The sequence below is a fragment of the Alligator sinensis genome, unplaced genomic scaffold, assembly GCF_000455745.1.
Source record: "Alligator sinensis unplaced genomic scaffold, ASM45574v1 scaffold169_2, whole genome shotgun sequence".
Classification (NCBI taxonomy): Eukaryota; Metazoa; Chordata; order Crocodylia; family Alligatoridae; genus Alligator; species Alligator sinensis.
Window position 1 is genome coordinate 721,469 of NW_005842077.1, and position 16,057 is coordinate 737,525.

The following is a 16,057-nucleotide window of genomic DNA, read 5'->3' on the forward strand; positions in this document are numbered from 1 at the left end:
CTGACCCAGATCCCTCAGTGACCTCAGGCAGTTGGTGGAGTAGGAGCAAGACAGCCACTTCTCTCTTATGGACCTAGAAGTAGTGGCATGAGGTCCCTTTCCCACACCTCAGAAGTGTCAGCAGGGTTTCCTGTCTATTTGGGAACAAGGCCCTCTCGTACTCAGAGGGGCAAAGGTGAAGCTGAGGAGCTTACATGTAACTAAACCGTATCTCAGCAGCTGCGGGATGTCTAATTCAGAAAAGTTATAGAGGGGTGCTCTGAGCCTAAAAAGGTTGAGAACCACTGGTATAATTGGATGGGTAAAAAGGGTCCCCTGCATACTTTGATTCCAGCATGCAGATAGTGCACCACAGGAGTACTGTCAATAAAGTCTCTCATTTTTCCCAAGCAGGCGGGCTTGGAGTTAATATCCCATTGCTGTTATTAGAGCCATTGTTTCAGGCTTCCTGCAAATGCAGGCAAATCTGATTATCTCATTTAAACCTGATTTATATTCCAAAGTCCATCTTGCAAACTACAAGAGTAGGAAACTTTTTATTTCCAAATGAAAGTCAAATCCCAATGTCATCTGTTATGCATGACTTCTGGAGCCAAGGTCTAGGCAAAGACCTATGGTCCGAATGCCATAAGCTAACCCTGGCTTAGATCATTTGATTTTTAGAGGTTCTGGCTAAAGTGTTTTATGATTCTTATTTCAAGCACTGAAGTTTCCCCTCCCAAGTTAGTAATGTCATAGAACTTATTTAAATGATGATTTGTTAAAAATAGATTGTCAGAAATATTCAGTCAGCCTTAGATGCTGAGAAGGCATTCATTAGTGTTCTTTGGACTTGTACTTTTAACACTAAAAAGATATTTATAATCATTTTATAATTGCTGCTCACCGTGCATATTCTTTTGTTTGAACATTTCCTGATGAGGCATGTTCTCCTTAAATATGTGCGCCATGCAAAGCTGTCCTTTTACCTCTTAGGTCTCTCCACAGAATGAACTGCATTAGTTTACAGGGCTTCTTCAGTGATTCAGAACATCATAACTCACAATAACATGTAATTATTCTCTGTGCAAATGACATCCTATTATATTTCAGTGAAAGACAAGCTTCCATTCTGTACTTCAAATAATTCTTTAAGAGGTAAAAGTATATATGATTTTCAGAGTCATCGGCAAACTTCAACAATGCTATAATTTTTTAATGCTGATCACCTCCCCACCCCCTGAGGATTTCAGATATAAGAGTGGAAAAAAAATCATTCAATTGGACTAAGCTAAGAAAGATACACCTGAAGCCCTTTACAGAAAGCTGACATCAAGACTTTCAAGGATGGCATAACTTAGCATGTTCTGTATTTGGATGAGTCACCCTGACTTAAATGAATGTTACCCAGGTGATGAATTATCCATGTAAGGTACAATCCCCATTCCACACTTAAGGACCTAGCAGGCTCAGCTGAGTTCTAGCTGACATCTGCTGACCAGTCCAGTGGCCTGACTGGCCCCGGTGCTGAATTGAGGGAACCACCCTAGCAGCTGACCTCTGCCCAGTGTACTGAACTTCTAGTGTGTAAACAGCTCCAGGCTTGTTCTGTATCTCTTTGCCTTTTCTCCTGCTCCCTATTCTTGTTCCCGGTCCTTGACTCTTGACCCTGTCGTGTCTCCCGACTTCCTGACTCTGGATCCTAACCTTGGCTTGTTTCCCAGCTTCTTAACTCCCATTTCTGACCTTGGCTTGCCTCCTGGTTTCCAGTCTCTGGTTCACCAGGGCACCCTTGGGGAAAACCAGGAGCAATGGTGACAAACTCCTGGAAGACTGTTTCAGGCTCAACATTAGGAAAAACTTCTTCACAGCCAGGGTGTCCAGACTGTGGAATAAGCTCCCTCAAGAAGTGGTACAATCACCTACCCTGGAAATCTTCAAGAGAAGACTGCACTTTCACCTTGCTGGGGTGACTTGACCCCAATTGTCTTTCCTGCTTGGTACAGGGGGCTGGACCCGATGATCGTCTAAGGTCCCTTCCAGCCTGCATTCTATGAATCTATGAATTCACATTTGTTTGACTGGAAAAATATTAGAGCAATTCTTCTGCTGTAAAGAACTTAGAAAGTCCACAATAATTCAGAATGTTTTTGACACTATGGATTCCAATTTGAAATTTCTCAGATTATCTTGTGAATCATGTGTAGGCACTTGCACACCTAACAGTGCTAAATTTGCCTAGCACCCCACAGGACACTTAAAAGGATATCACATTTTCCCAGGGTGCTATAGCAACATGGTTGAGAATCACTACTCTAGCCACCAGGAAAAGCTACCCTCATGAACTGTGGCAACCTTTAAATGCTCCAAATGTCTCTACTTATTCTTTGTAGAATACAAATAATGTATGCTGGAGATTTTCTGGTTGGAGAAGAGATCTAAAATCCCTTTGCTGAGGTTCAATAAAGAAACGAAAAAGAGATTAAGCCCCTTCACAAACGGCTCTGATGGTATAGCATGGAAACTGCTAATTAGCTTCATTTAGTCTTTCCAGCTTGATTTATGACAGAGATTGTGTTTCCTTCATAGAGAAGACAAAATCCTATCCTAAGGACCATTTTGGCAGTATGGAAAAAGGAGCTGAGTTCCTTGGGACAATGCCAACTTTTTCAATGGCTTCCCAGATATTTGAGGTCCCAGGGTTTCTTTTCCCAGGACAGAATGACACTAACTTTAGAAGATGAGTTGTTAAAGCACTCTCAGCCACTGGAGAGATTTCCCCGATGACTTAGAGTTACACAATTTTTATTACACATTCTGGGAATTAACTAAATGAGACTGGCAGTTTATGCATTGTGTGTGTAAGAGCTGGTTGGCTTTTTTTGTACGAAACACTTTATGTTGGAAAACAGTGATTCATCGGAACCAAAATTCTTCATGGAAAATTGTTGAGGAAAATTTCCTCAGGTAGAATTTTCTGTGAAAACTCAAGTTTGACACATCGAATTTGACACATTTTAGTTCGGGTGTTCATTAGAATAGTAGACCTAGTCTAGCATGTCCTAGGAGAGTATACCATTCACTAGCATGCAAAAACAGCCTACCTGTAGTGTGGTGTAGTGTGAATGAAGCTCCATTGTTTCCAGTTCAGGAGTGCGACCTATACAGGGTAAGGCAGTAGGTTAGAGGGCAAATATTGCCTGGCACAGTAAGTCTGTTGGATAGACGTGGCTTCTATCTTTTTCTTATTTTGAAGTATCTTTGTCTTGATTTGGCATGAAATGACAAAAGTTTAGAAATCTTGTGCGGTTTTTTTGCAGGATGTGGAAACCACTTCCTGCCCTGGACTAGCAGTGTGCATGCTTGTAGATCTGTAAATATATATTTAATTGACCCAAAATTACATTCACTGAAGATCTGTAAAAACCTCATTATTTTGTCTGTAATATACAGAGTTGCTCTTTCTGCTCTTTCCCATCCATACTTGCTTTATTTACAGTACATTTCCTGTAATGACACATCAACAAATCCTGCTCCACCTACGTGATATGCATAAGTAACCCTCTTTTCCTGTGCCAAGTGTAGATTATTCCTTCTTTCTTTCATCACATTCCCAGAAAACTTTAGCCACTAAGAACACGGATTTAAATTCAAAGTTAAGTTTGCAAAGAGCACCCTTTTTAGTTAATCTTCTGGTAGGTATTCAGAATATGGCTATAGAAAAGGTCTCCATAGTGTGATGTAGTTGGACTGAAGCACATGGATGTGACAAAGTGGACCCATCTTATCATATAGGTCGTGTTGTATGCTGTAGCTACTAATCCACTGCACAAATGGGAATATTAGTCCGAGATTTGCCTAGCAGTTCCACCCACTGGTCTTCTTCTGAAAATGGGTGATTTTTACCTCCCAAATTGAATACTTGGGTTCTATCTTGGTAGAGCTGATTTCATTCTCTACTTTTTAGAAGTAAAGTTTTTCCAGACTAATAAAAACCCTGTTTAAAAACTAGCTGCTATCATTATTATTGTGACTGTGCAAAGACAGGTTATCCATACAATGCATTGTCTTCCATGCTAGTTAAACTGTGAATTTTACTGGAGAATGATAGAAAAGCTATAGTACGAATTGACATCACTGGCCCTCTCATAGCCTGGAGAATTGCTAAACTGAATAATTTGCTATCTTTAATGCTGGCCCTTTTGCTTCCTTCTGGAGCATTTTTTCATAATTGTTAATGATACAGTCTAAGAATAAACCCAGGAAAGACTGACTGGGAAAGGTACAACATTTTCTTTTCATTGTACTTCACCAGCATCAGGGCTGGAACACTGAGGATAAAAAATAAAATGTGCCATGCTTCTACTGCATTTCCTTTTCTCTTTACCATATTTTTTGTCATTGCGGTTTTACACTTATAAGATAAAACCTACCATAAACACAGCAATCTCAAAATCAGAAAGAATAAATAGTGGCAAAAATCTTATCACACTTGCAAGGCCTGCAGCTGGCAATGAGAGGCAGGGATTCGAGGAAAGTGCCCTCAAGTATGCATTTTATGTGACTGCTCAGTGATGTCTGCTGTTTCACATTGACAGCCAAATCCTTAAATTCTTATTCAGATCAAAGTTCCTTTTAAGTCAACAATAGTTTGACAAGAAGAAGATTTCTAGCATAGAATAGAATAGAATGCCATGAATTAAAACTGTATGCACTTGTAGATTGTATGCTGTGGAGTATTTTGTAGATTGTACTACCTGAGAGTACTTCAGTAAGCAAGAACCATCAACATTTAAGATTGTTGTGACAGAATGGACACTGCCTAAGCAAATAATGTTTGGTGTATATTGGATTATTAAATATATTTTAACCTTGGTGTAGCGGGTTGTTACTCCTTAACAGAATAACAAAATGTCAACAAATCCCCCCCTGCTTCTCCAATCCAGGGTAAGGACTTCACTGCTGCACTTCCATGTTGCCTTTCTTCTTAGCTTCCCTCCTCCCCAGTATCATCTTTCTGGGAGCTTTTCCCTTCCTCTAGGGCCAGCCAACCCTCCCCATCAGCTGGCTCAGTGCTCCTTGGCAGGCAGGCGATTGCCCTCTAACACCCTGCAGCTGGGCTCCAGCCGCTGACCCATGCACCTTGTTACATTAGGACTAAGAACAAGTAACATTTTTTCTCCATACACTTTTCTGGCTAGGACAGGAACCCCATCCCTCTCTCTCCCTGGAGAAAGAAGCATCAGCTGATACTCTGGTACCTGATTCCTTAGATCCAAGATGTCCTGAGCTACTTTCACAATGTTCTGCTCTCCTCTGTTAGTTTTTTCCATTGTTGATGATTCACATCAAGACCCTTAGATGCTGTCATAGACAGATCTAGGATTTTGAAGAGGTGGCAGGGGGAAGGGAGCTGATGGTGTTGCACATCATCCATTAAATATAATATAATGCATATTTTTCTCTAGTTAAAGAGAAACTAGATGCTTTACTAATGTACTAGGGGGCTGGCACTATATTATTCAATTTAAGATGAAAACAAAAACAAGTATAACAATTGGAATGCGCACAAATTTGTTAGATTTAAAATTACAAAAAACACAACTCTATGCAAAAATTGGCAAAATAATCAAAAAATGTTGTCTTATTCATTCTGTAGCCTTTATAGTTAAGTGTAGATCTCTTATCCAGATTCATAAAGCAAAATCTAGCCTTCTTGAGAGTGCCTTCTTGAGAGTGCCTCCAATACTTCACTGTCAGTCATTTCTACACCAGAGTTAATATTAACACACTTAAGGGTTTAACTAGAGCTAAAAACAGTTAGTAGGGCTTTGGAATAGAAGGGAGACATTACCAGGAATGGCTAACAGACTGCAAAACTGCAGAAGAAAGAATAATTTGAATTGTGGAACACTGAGGCCATTTGAAAAGGAGAGAGGGTCATTAACACCTATGTAGTGGAGAGAAATGATCAGGAATTAAGGTGATGACAATGAGCCATGAAAGCAATTGATTCTCCCAACACTGCCTGAATAGAAATGCCATTGCCCTTCCTAGGCAGTTGGTTTTAAAATTTGAATGGAGCAGAAATCAAAGTGGGTGTGGGGTGCAACTGCACCATTGCACCGCTCCCCCCCGCCCCCCACCCCTTCCAAACTGCCCCTGGATCCTGCTCAGTGTCATTCCTTTAACTGTTCTTTGGTCATTTACAACCAGTAATCTATGTTTGTTTTATCTACAATTTTTCAGGCGCTATTGGGAAATAAAAAATCTAAATGTGCCAAACATATTTTTTTGCAAATGAATAAGCTGACTGACTGTAATTCCAAATACATGCAGACTAGACTAGAAAACTAGTCTGTACCTGGTATTTTAAGATACTATGGCCCACTTAAGTTAGATCACTGTTCTTTGCCATCCCAGCCTCCTTTGCAGCCTCTACTATCCCACCCTTCCAGGGAGGCATGCTAGCACTCAGCCCATGCTTGGCTGCTGCAGCCCATGCATCAGGCTTCATCCCTGAGCTCTCTGAGAGCTAAGTTGCACAGTTCCTCTCTCCAGCCCTGTTTCCCACCTTTAGCCATCTGTCAGCTAAAGATAGGTAGTGGGGGGAAGGGAAGTGTCTATGTTCCCTGCATGAGCCCCAAAACCTGGGCACCCGAGTCCTCGGGCCATGTCCCTGCACCCCATTATGAAGCACGGGGTACACACACACCTGACACTGATCCCAGGAGAACCCCCATGCTCAGGCACAGCCCCATGGACCCTGACTCTGGCTCCTGCGCACCACATCTCAGAGGCTGGAGCCAGACATCCTGTCACCCAGAGCCTAGGATGGACCCCTCCTTCGAGCAGAATTGGGAGGGGGTGGTTTGTCTCTGGTGGGTCAGGGTAGTAGAGAGCAGAACATCAGGATTGGGCCTGCATGGAGGCAACCCTGTGACCGTCACAGCTTGGCCATTGTTGGCAGGTACCCAGACACCATGTGCAGCTGAGGTGTTGCAAGGCATTTTTGGTCCACAGCTACAGGTTCCCAGAGTACTAGGGCTGGGTGGGGGGAGGTTGGCACTGAGCACCCAAGCTGGGGAAAGCAGGCAGATGCTCCTGGAAACTTCAGGAGCAGGTGGGATGTCTCCATGCTGCAGGTAGAAGACACTGAAAATTTCCAGGGCGGGGTGTAGGGCATTATCAAAATCATGGGGTGTCTGCTGGAAGCCCCTGGAAAGTTCAAGATTGTGGGGGTGGCCTGAGCAGTGGAGTCCTGATCTCTCTGGAGCAGGGGCCACACCCCAGCTGCAGTGAGACCTACACAAACATGCATCCATCGCTCCTTCCATCCACCCTTCCCTTTTTGCATCCATCCTTCCATCCATCCCTTTGCAGCCATACCCTCACCCACCCATGGATGCTGAGACCCCATGAACACCACCATGGATCATGGATGAACTCATCCCATCCTCCTCCATTATCCAACTCCAGTCACACAATTGGGACTATGGGGAACTGAGGGATCTTGTTGATTTTTGGGGTGAGAGAGAAACCTAGCACCAGCTCTACAAAGGGCACTAGAACAGGGATGTCTTCAAGTGCATTGCCCAGGAGATGTAGTGCGGGACTACAACAGGGATTGGATGTAGTGCTGTGCCAAGACTAAATGGATGAAGGCCCAGTATAGGTGTGTGCATGATACCAACAAAAAGTCTGTGGCCAGCAGGCATATCATACCTTTCTATGAAGAGCTGCCCTGCTTCTTCACTCTGGACAGTGCTGTTGAGACTCCATGTACCTACAGCACCACTGAGGGGTGGGGGAAGGTGTCAGCAGGGACCTTACCACAGGAGGAGGTTTAGGGAGGCCCTGGGATGCTGGAACAACTGTGCCCTGAACAGTCAAAGCACAGGGCCCTAGGCTGTTTAATGCTCAAGGGGTTTCTGTTTTAGCACTGGGCAGACCAGTCATCCCTTCCCCTCGCCACCCTGCTCCCTCCCATCCTAAACCTCAGCTGAGGCACCAGGCCTCCTGCCCCCAGCCTTGGCTGATTAGCAGCTCACCTCTCATTCTATGGGAACATAAATCTGATTCATTCAAACCACCCTGTCCTATCTCTCAGGGCCATGCTCAGCTCCTGGGAGAAGCAGAGAAGCAGAGTAGGTACATGGGGACTCTGAGTTTCACAATGCAGGCAGTCACTGTACCAAGCCCTCAAGGCAATCTTCACCTCCACTGCTACAATTGCAGCCCCATCTGGACTACCATCCCTACTCCAAACCCTGAAAACAAAGTAACCCCCACTCCCACCCTCTCCTGGTATATTCAAAGTAGAAGAACGGTGCTGGAAAGCCAAGGGCAGCACATAGCAGGACTCTTCTTAGGCAGCCAGGATCTGGGTCAAATCATGGGTTCAGCTTCACATTAATAGTGGTGGTGATCATGAACTTCCCCGCGAGTGTCAGATCATCATTGTAGAGCCAGGTAACATGTGAAGTGGATCCTCATGTTGAATGGCAACCCAGGGTCCCTGATGCACTGTCAAAGCAGATGGCCCCTCTCCAGCTGTCAAGCATCTCCTGGGAGACCATGTCTTGCAGAAGGAGTAGGGTGTGTTGCCTGGTGTTCTCCTGGGAGTAGTAATAAAGCTCATCCCTCCAGGCCTGGCCAACTTTTACCAGGGAAAAGTTGAGGGTGAAGCACCACTCCTGCATAGACACAGCACTGAAATGCTTGTCCTGTAAGAGAAGGACAGAGGGAGGGGGTGGCATAAGAACTCTGCTGGCATATCCCAGAGTGGTCAGTCTCTGCTCACTCTGGGGATGGTTTGAGTCCCTGTGGGATCCTGGGTCCCTGAACCCTCTGAGGGAGTGTAGAAGATGCCCACTGTAGTGCCTGGAGAGGAATACAGACCCTCCCTCCTAGGCAACCCCTCCCAGCACTGCTGCAGGGCCTGATTCCTACCTGCAGCACAGCCAGGACCCTAGTCTCTGCTGTGCTGGGTGTAGAGCAGTGACACAGCTCCTGGCCCTGGGCTGGGGAATGGTCCAGACACGGGACTTACCATAGCTACCTTGCTGTCTCTGTGTGAGTGCCCAGGCGACTGCTGGGAGGGTCCCAAATGCCTGCCCTTATACTTCATTTTATCAGCAATAGTTGCAACTTCACACAAAGGCTCTGTTAACTGCAGAGACACTACCTGGAGGATAGTACGTGCAGGATGTGATGCTGGCCCAAGGCCAGGGGTACAGCTGTACAGAGCATGAAGGCATTGAAGAAGAAAGGAGGTGATGCTGCAGGCCTTATTTTCCACCTCTGAGCTTTGGGTGCACACAGCTTACTCCTGGCTCCAGGAGCTGTGGGACCAGCATGAGGAGAGACTTGAGATGTGGAGGGGGAACATGCTTAGGCTGGGGGATACCTACACCTGCGCTGCCAAGGCACAGGAATAGGTGCTTGAGATGACCAAGCTGTTTTGAGGAGGCAGCCCATGCCTCTGTAGACCTGTTGGAATCACAGTGCCAGGAGAGGGAATTTATGGACAGGGCCCTGGACCACTTTGTGTGCACCTATGACACCCCTGACTGGCACCATCACTGCCTCCTGCAGAGAGCCTGTAGCCCTCCTGGCTGGGAGTGGCAGGAGAAGATGCTGCCCAGCTCCCCAAGCATGCCATGCCCTGCTCCAGTGACTCTTCCCAGGGTCAACAGTAGTGAGGGTCCTATGGGAGTGTGCTCTGCCACACACCTTCCCCCTTAAAATGGCTACTGGCGGTGGGGGAGGGGGGTGTCTCCCTGCTGCTCACCATGCTGGCTCCTCCATAGCCTGCAGCAGCTCACTAAGTGGTGAGCACCCCGTTGGTGCTCTGTCACAGGTCTCCATGCTTGCGTGTGGGCAATGGGCCACCATGGCAGGGCCACAGGCCTATGTGTGGCCTGTGTGTGGCTGACTTCCTCAACAAAGCTAGTTGCTCTGATGATGTGATTTGTTTAAAGAAGGGAATGCTCAGATTGGAAGGACTGAGAGTCAAAAACATTGTTGAATGATGGCAAATCCCACATAACAAGAAGCCCAGAAAAAGGAGAAGGAAAATCCCTATTATTAGGCCACAAAGACCCAAATGTCTTTTATGATTGGAATAACTGTTCAAAGAGAAATCCTAATCCGTAAGCGTGCAATGGAGTAATAGCCAGTTTTAATGCTGCAGGTTTAGTGGGCTATGGAAGGAATATCTTAGGTTCAACTGTACCTTTAAGGTGTGATTTAATGTGTTGAAACTGTACAGTGCCAGGAGTAGTTTGCTTCCTGCTCAGACTTTAGGGGGGCTGCAAACTCCATTCTCTGGTGGCCGATAAGCACTGCTGGCTGATATGTCAGGATAGGCTCCTGACAACTCATCTTCTTACCCTCTATAGAGTATTTTTAACTGGAGGGAAGGGGGTTGAAGCTGGATGCCATTACCTTGCAGGAATGAGAGGGGGATCCTATTCAACATCTCTTAAATTTTCTCTTATTCTGAGAACTTGCTGGGATCAAAACAGGTATGGTTAGGCCAGAGTCAGAGATCCCATCCATCACTAGTTAAGCAGGTGCTTTTCTACAGTCCAGTTAACTTTCATGAATTTCAGTGCTTTGCTGATATGGGATAGAGTTTAGTGTGTACTTAAAATGTCCTTTCCTGAGTTAGAGCCTCTGGGAGAGATTTTTCCATTGATTTCAATGGGAGCTGAATTGATTCCTTCTAACATAAGATCACATTCCGGACCTCTGTGTAATGTGGAAGTTCAGAACCGAAAAATGTAAGGGTTTCTTTTTCAAAGAAAATGTTCTCTTCTGTTGGTTTAGTTGAGAGATGGACAGACCACCTAATTCAGGAAGGAAATAATAAAAGATGTGGAATATTTCCCAGTGGACAAAGCTCTTATGTTAGAAAGTCTCTCACTCTACCTGTTAAATGTTTCTTGTCACACGGAGCACTGTGTGTTGACTAAGTATATGCTAGTGCTATGGAAAAAGAAATCTGAATGACATTTTAAATATTGTATTTTTTACTTTTTATTACTTTTTATATCTGTATTGAACACCATCTTTTGTCTGGAATAGTAGGATAAAAAACAGAAGTATGGCTTTGCAGGGTTGAATGTAACCATTGTTTGCAATATAGTGTGAAATAATGCAGATTTTCTTTACTTTAGTCTCTTAGTGGATTTATTGAGACCTCAGATTGTTTTTGTTGGCTTCCTTACTTTTTCTTAGCCTGGCTTCCCAAATTTAATTTATATTGATCTAGTAACTGTGCTTCCAATTTCAGTTACTGCTTTATTCATTTATTCCACTGGATCAAGTCAGACATTTCCTGGATATTTGAAATTAAACTGTCCTTTCTTTTAGACACCTGCGAACACACGTATACAAAAACTTATACAGCACAGGGACAAAGGAACTATTCTAAATCCAACCCACTGGTCAGGAGCATCAGTCAGATTTATACTTGGCTAAAAATATTGTGGTTTGATTGTGTCACAACCCAAGGGTGTGATTTTGTGTGTGCGCGCTTCGGCACTGCTAAATTATTTCCAGCCACGAGGAGCTTTCTTTGCAAGGTGCATTTCTCAGTTGCAAAGAGAAAACCCCGGTGCAAAGAAGTTCCCGCCACCTGCATGCAAATTTGTGTCCCACTATTGGCCAGTTCTAAATTATTCCCACGTGGCAGCTAGCAATTGGCTTGCTAGCCGTATAAGAGGCTTGAGCGGTTTCCGCCCAAGTTGGAGGACTCCATAACCATCTAGTGGAGGAGGAGGAGGAGGAGGAGGACTTCACGTCTCGTGAAGAACTCTAAGTGCTGCGGAGCCTAACGGACCCAGCGTGTACCTTAAGAAGGCTATAGGGGTCTGATCAATCTCTGGCCTCTCCCCGTCGCCGAGCGATCCCTCGATGAACCCCTTCCCTGCGCGCAAGTTCCACGGAGCCTAGCAAACTTCGTGTGAGTGTATCCAGAGCTCTTCTCCGAGTTGTTTTCTTCGGTTGACACGACGGGCTCGCGGTTTTAGAGCCTTCAGCCGGATTGGGCTAGAGTTCGCGACTTTAGAACTCTTCTCCGCTCTTCTTTCCTATCAGTAACTGCAATGCAAACAAGTTTTCCTGCCTGCACTGCAACCATCTACGGTCTAAGGAAAATAATCTTTAATCAACCGCTACGTGTCCGTGCCTAATTCTAGTCCGCTGGCCTGCATTCCCTGACCCGCGTGCCAGGGCTGCTGGCCACAGCCCGCCGCGTGCCCCCGAGGGCCTCGGCCTGCTCCTGGCCCGCACAGATTGATTTAATAAAATCCCAAATAACAAAAACTTCTACTACAGTAGAAGTGGCTTTATTTTTCTGCTGGAAGCTGCTTAGTAGTTTTGAAAATCAGGCCCTACATGCAACTAATGCACTCGTTGGTACTTGGCTATGTTAACGTAACAGAATTATGTTAACCCTTGGAACTGTCAGGACAATTGTACTTATCTTGAGGGTTCAGAGGGATGGGAGCCAAGTAGACTTGGCTTTTATATTGCTCCGTTTTCCCCATCAATTCCAACCCATCAGGAACTTTCTCTCTCCTTTTGCTCCTTCCTTTCTGCTGAGAACCTTTCATATTTTTCCTTGCTCCTTGTGGCATCAAAAGATGCCAAAACTGCACATCGTCATGCTCTCAGCTCCCATTTGCCTAGCTGATGTGACACATTGGCCTTGCCTGTCTGAGTCTCTAACCCTCAAAACTTGCATTTTACATCTCATCCCTACTAGTTCCCAATGGTTTGGTGTGACCAGTAAGTATGTCAGGAGAACAGACTGGGGAAGAAATTTGATTCCCAGTAAGAGAACAGTAGGATTTATCAAAAGGAGAAAAATGGAGTGTTTGGGTGAGGTTACATGTTACAATTAGAATCTGTTAAGAGTACTTAAAACTTAAACAATTGCATGTTAAGGCTCATTAACAAGCACTAAGTGCCATCTAGGGCTAGGTACAGACATTCAAAAAGCCCAAGGCAGAATGAATCCAAGTTACACAGTTTTCTGTAAAAGGTTTTTTTTAGATTGGCTGTTGGGGGAGGAGGGGGGCAACTCTTAGACTGGGTTCCATCATTTTTAAATCAGTCTGTGTGTGCCGAACTTCTGTTCTGTTATGCATATAGATCAGTGGCCGAAGAGTCTTAAAGTTACACCACTTCAGGTGAGGATTATCTTTGAGCTGTGCCACTGTGGCAGGGCACTGTTTGTGCCTGCCACTTTAAGGGCCAGAAGGCAGCAGGCGGCAGGTGCCTGATGAGGGCAGCCCTTTTGGATCTGGGGTTGCCCATATAAACAGGGCAGTTCTGCTGCTGGAGGCCAGGCAACAATGCTGCTTGGCTGGCAGGCTGCTAATATCATTTGGAGGTAAGGAAAGAGCTGTAGGGGATGGTAAGGAGGCTCCTGGTCCTGGGTACGACCTCAAACTGCACCCTGCTGGGAGTGGGTGGCCTGGTGGGGCTCTCAGTGGTGTGGGAGCCTCCAGAAAATGCCTGGCCAGTTACCCACCCGGTGAAAGGCAGGTCAGGGTGCCTAAACCCCTAGCGCCCATGACTGGGTGGGTTACCCCTTTGTTTGGAGGACCCCGAGGGTGGACCCTTGGAGAGTGAGAAAAGGGCTGTAGACTCAGGCCTGTCTGAATTTCCCGACTGGCCCATGCTGGGGCCAGGACTGGAAGGGGTGCAGGGCCAGGGGGCCAACATGAGGAACACCCAAGTTCCAACTGACCTGGAGGTGGGCCAGGGCTAGAGAGCTGAAGGTCCCGGTGTGGGGGATCACACCCGAAGGGGGATCAGTTCAGGGAGCTATGTTGCCTGGTATGATGCCGGAAGAGTCCGCCTGAAGGGAGGAATCCAGGTAAGGTTCAATAGTAGGATTCTGGGGCCCAGAGTGAGGGGCGGGTGATTATGAAAACATAGATGCCATCTGCGAGGCTTGGGCTGTGGTGTAGGGGAGGAATGGAGCCGCAGATAGTGCCCCGTGGCATCGGGGTAGGAAATGGGCAGCCTCCTGCTTAACTGACATCTATTAATCAATTAACATCAAGGTGTGGCGGGAGAGAAGGCGGGTGGTTAGCCCAGAAACAGATGGGTGGGCCACGGGGAGATCAGCCCCAAGAAGGCCTCCTGTTACAACCACCCAGCTCAAATTAAATGAACTTTGGCAATTAAGGGACTGGGGAGGTGATTGTGGGGGATGGGGTTGGGGTGCCAGAGCAGTGATCTGGGCATCAGGGAGGAGATTGGGTTAGTAGGAGGGGCCTCCAAAGGTTTAGAGGCTGATGGGGAGGGGGGAGGTGGGCAATCCAGGGCCAATGGGGGATGGTGGGTGCAATTGAGGAGGAAGGGGTGCAATTGGGTGTGCAATTTAAGGGCATAGGGGGTGAAGAGGCAATCCAAGAAACATGGAAAGGGGAGCTTTCCCCCTCCCTGTTGGCCTATATGGCAGCTAGACAGCCGATGTGTGAAGCAGGCATGCAGTAGATTTGGCAGCCCCTAGCCACGTACTTGCCAACCCACTAGTGGGAGGTCTGAACAGTGCCTTTTTAAAGGGGGTATTAAAAGAACTAAGAATTTAACAGGAAATTGTGAAAGAAATTCATACTAGAGAAACTGCAAAATATACTAGCCTCATTATAAGTATTTACTTTCTACTTAATTTTCATTATTTCCCTCCACAACTGCTAAGTTTTAAAGAAGGTCTTTATAGGACAAGACATCTGCTCCTTCTGTCTCTTTTTTTTTTTTCATTCTTTCTTGAGAAATACTGAGCAACCATGGCTCCAGCCAAAGTCCGTGGGAATTGTTGTATCTCAGCCCTTCCAAAAGCGAGGCTGGTCATCATGAATTTTAACACATCAGTTTCCAGGGAGGCAAACTCTTATGTCACAAATGGAAGAAACACATGCAGCACAAAGGCCAACATTTTCTTTTAGGGTGAAACAGAGACTGCTTTGATTTACTGTATTTAAAAACAAAATCAAGCATTCTTGGAACCTATCCTATACCTGGACCCAATAGGATAACAAATAAAATGTTTTAGCATTTGCTCTGTGTTCTTTTGAATATAGCCAAAAGCATTACACACCTTTTACTGCTTATTAATTAAAGAGAAACGTATGCTTGATGTGACTACAGCTAGGATAACATGTGTTTTAAAATTAACTTTTATTTATACTAATCCTATTTCCCAACTTGGCTTTTATTAACTCTAATTGCAGTAGTGTGTTTCCCATCTAACTCATGAATTAGAATTCTTTAAAAATGTAACTAATGAAGAAACGCATTAAATTAGTAAGCATATATATTCTTTGAACTACTGTGTTCATAATTTGCATCATACTTTCCTAAGAAGAACATTTGGAAAAATACTTTTCAAGTGCCTCAGAACCATAAAACTCGTCTTTCTTAGTCCATAAGTAAATTATAATGCACTAAAGCTTAAGTCAGTCACATTTAAGACAGTGGGGAATTTCATGTTTTCCTTTGTAGGCTTCCATTTACTATAGGAAATTATGAACATACTGAAGAATATACACATTCCCATTTCTGTATTGGGATGATAATATCTAAGCTTTCTGATATGTTTCTAAAAGTAGGGTTACCATACTTCCAGTTCTAAAAAAGAGAACACCTGTCGGGGGAAGACCTCACTCCCAATCCACAGCCCCCTGGCCCTGCCCCTGCCCTTTATTCCTGACCCACTGTCCCTTGCTCCCCTGGCTATGCTGGTGTCCCTCAGTCCCAACCTGCAGCTCTCCATCCCTGCTGCTGCCCACCACTCCTGACCCACAGACCCCTGGTCCTGCTGGTGCCCTTCACTCCAGCCCAGGCTGGAGGGAAGACTAGGAAATGCCTGTGGCACCCCCAACTGGGGGCTAAGGCTCCAGTGCTGTGCCAGGTGACCTGGCCACCCCCTCCTGGGCAGTGTCTCCTGGCCACCCCACCCTTGTGAGCACAGGCATTGGTCCCGGTGCTGCTGGCCCAGCCACAGAGCTTCCTGCTACCCTTAAGGGGCACCCCCAAACCCTTCTCCCACTGG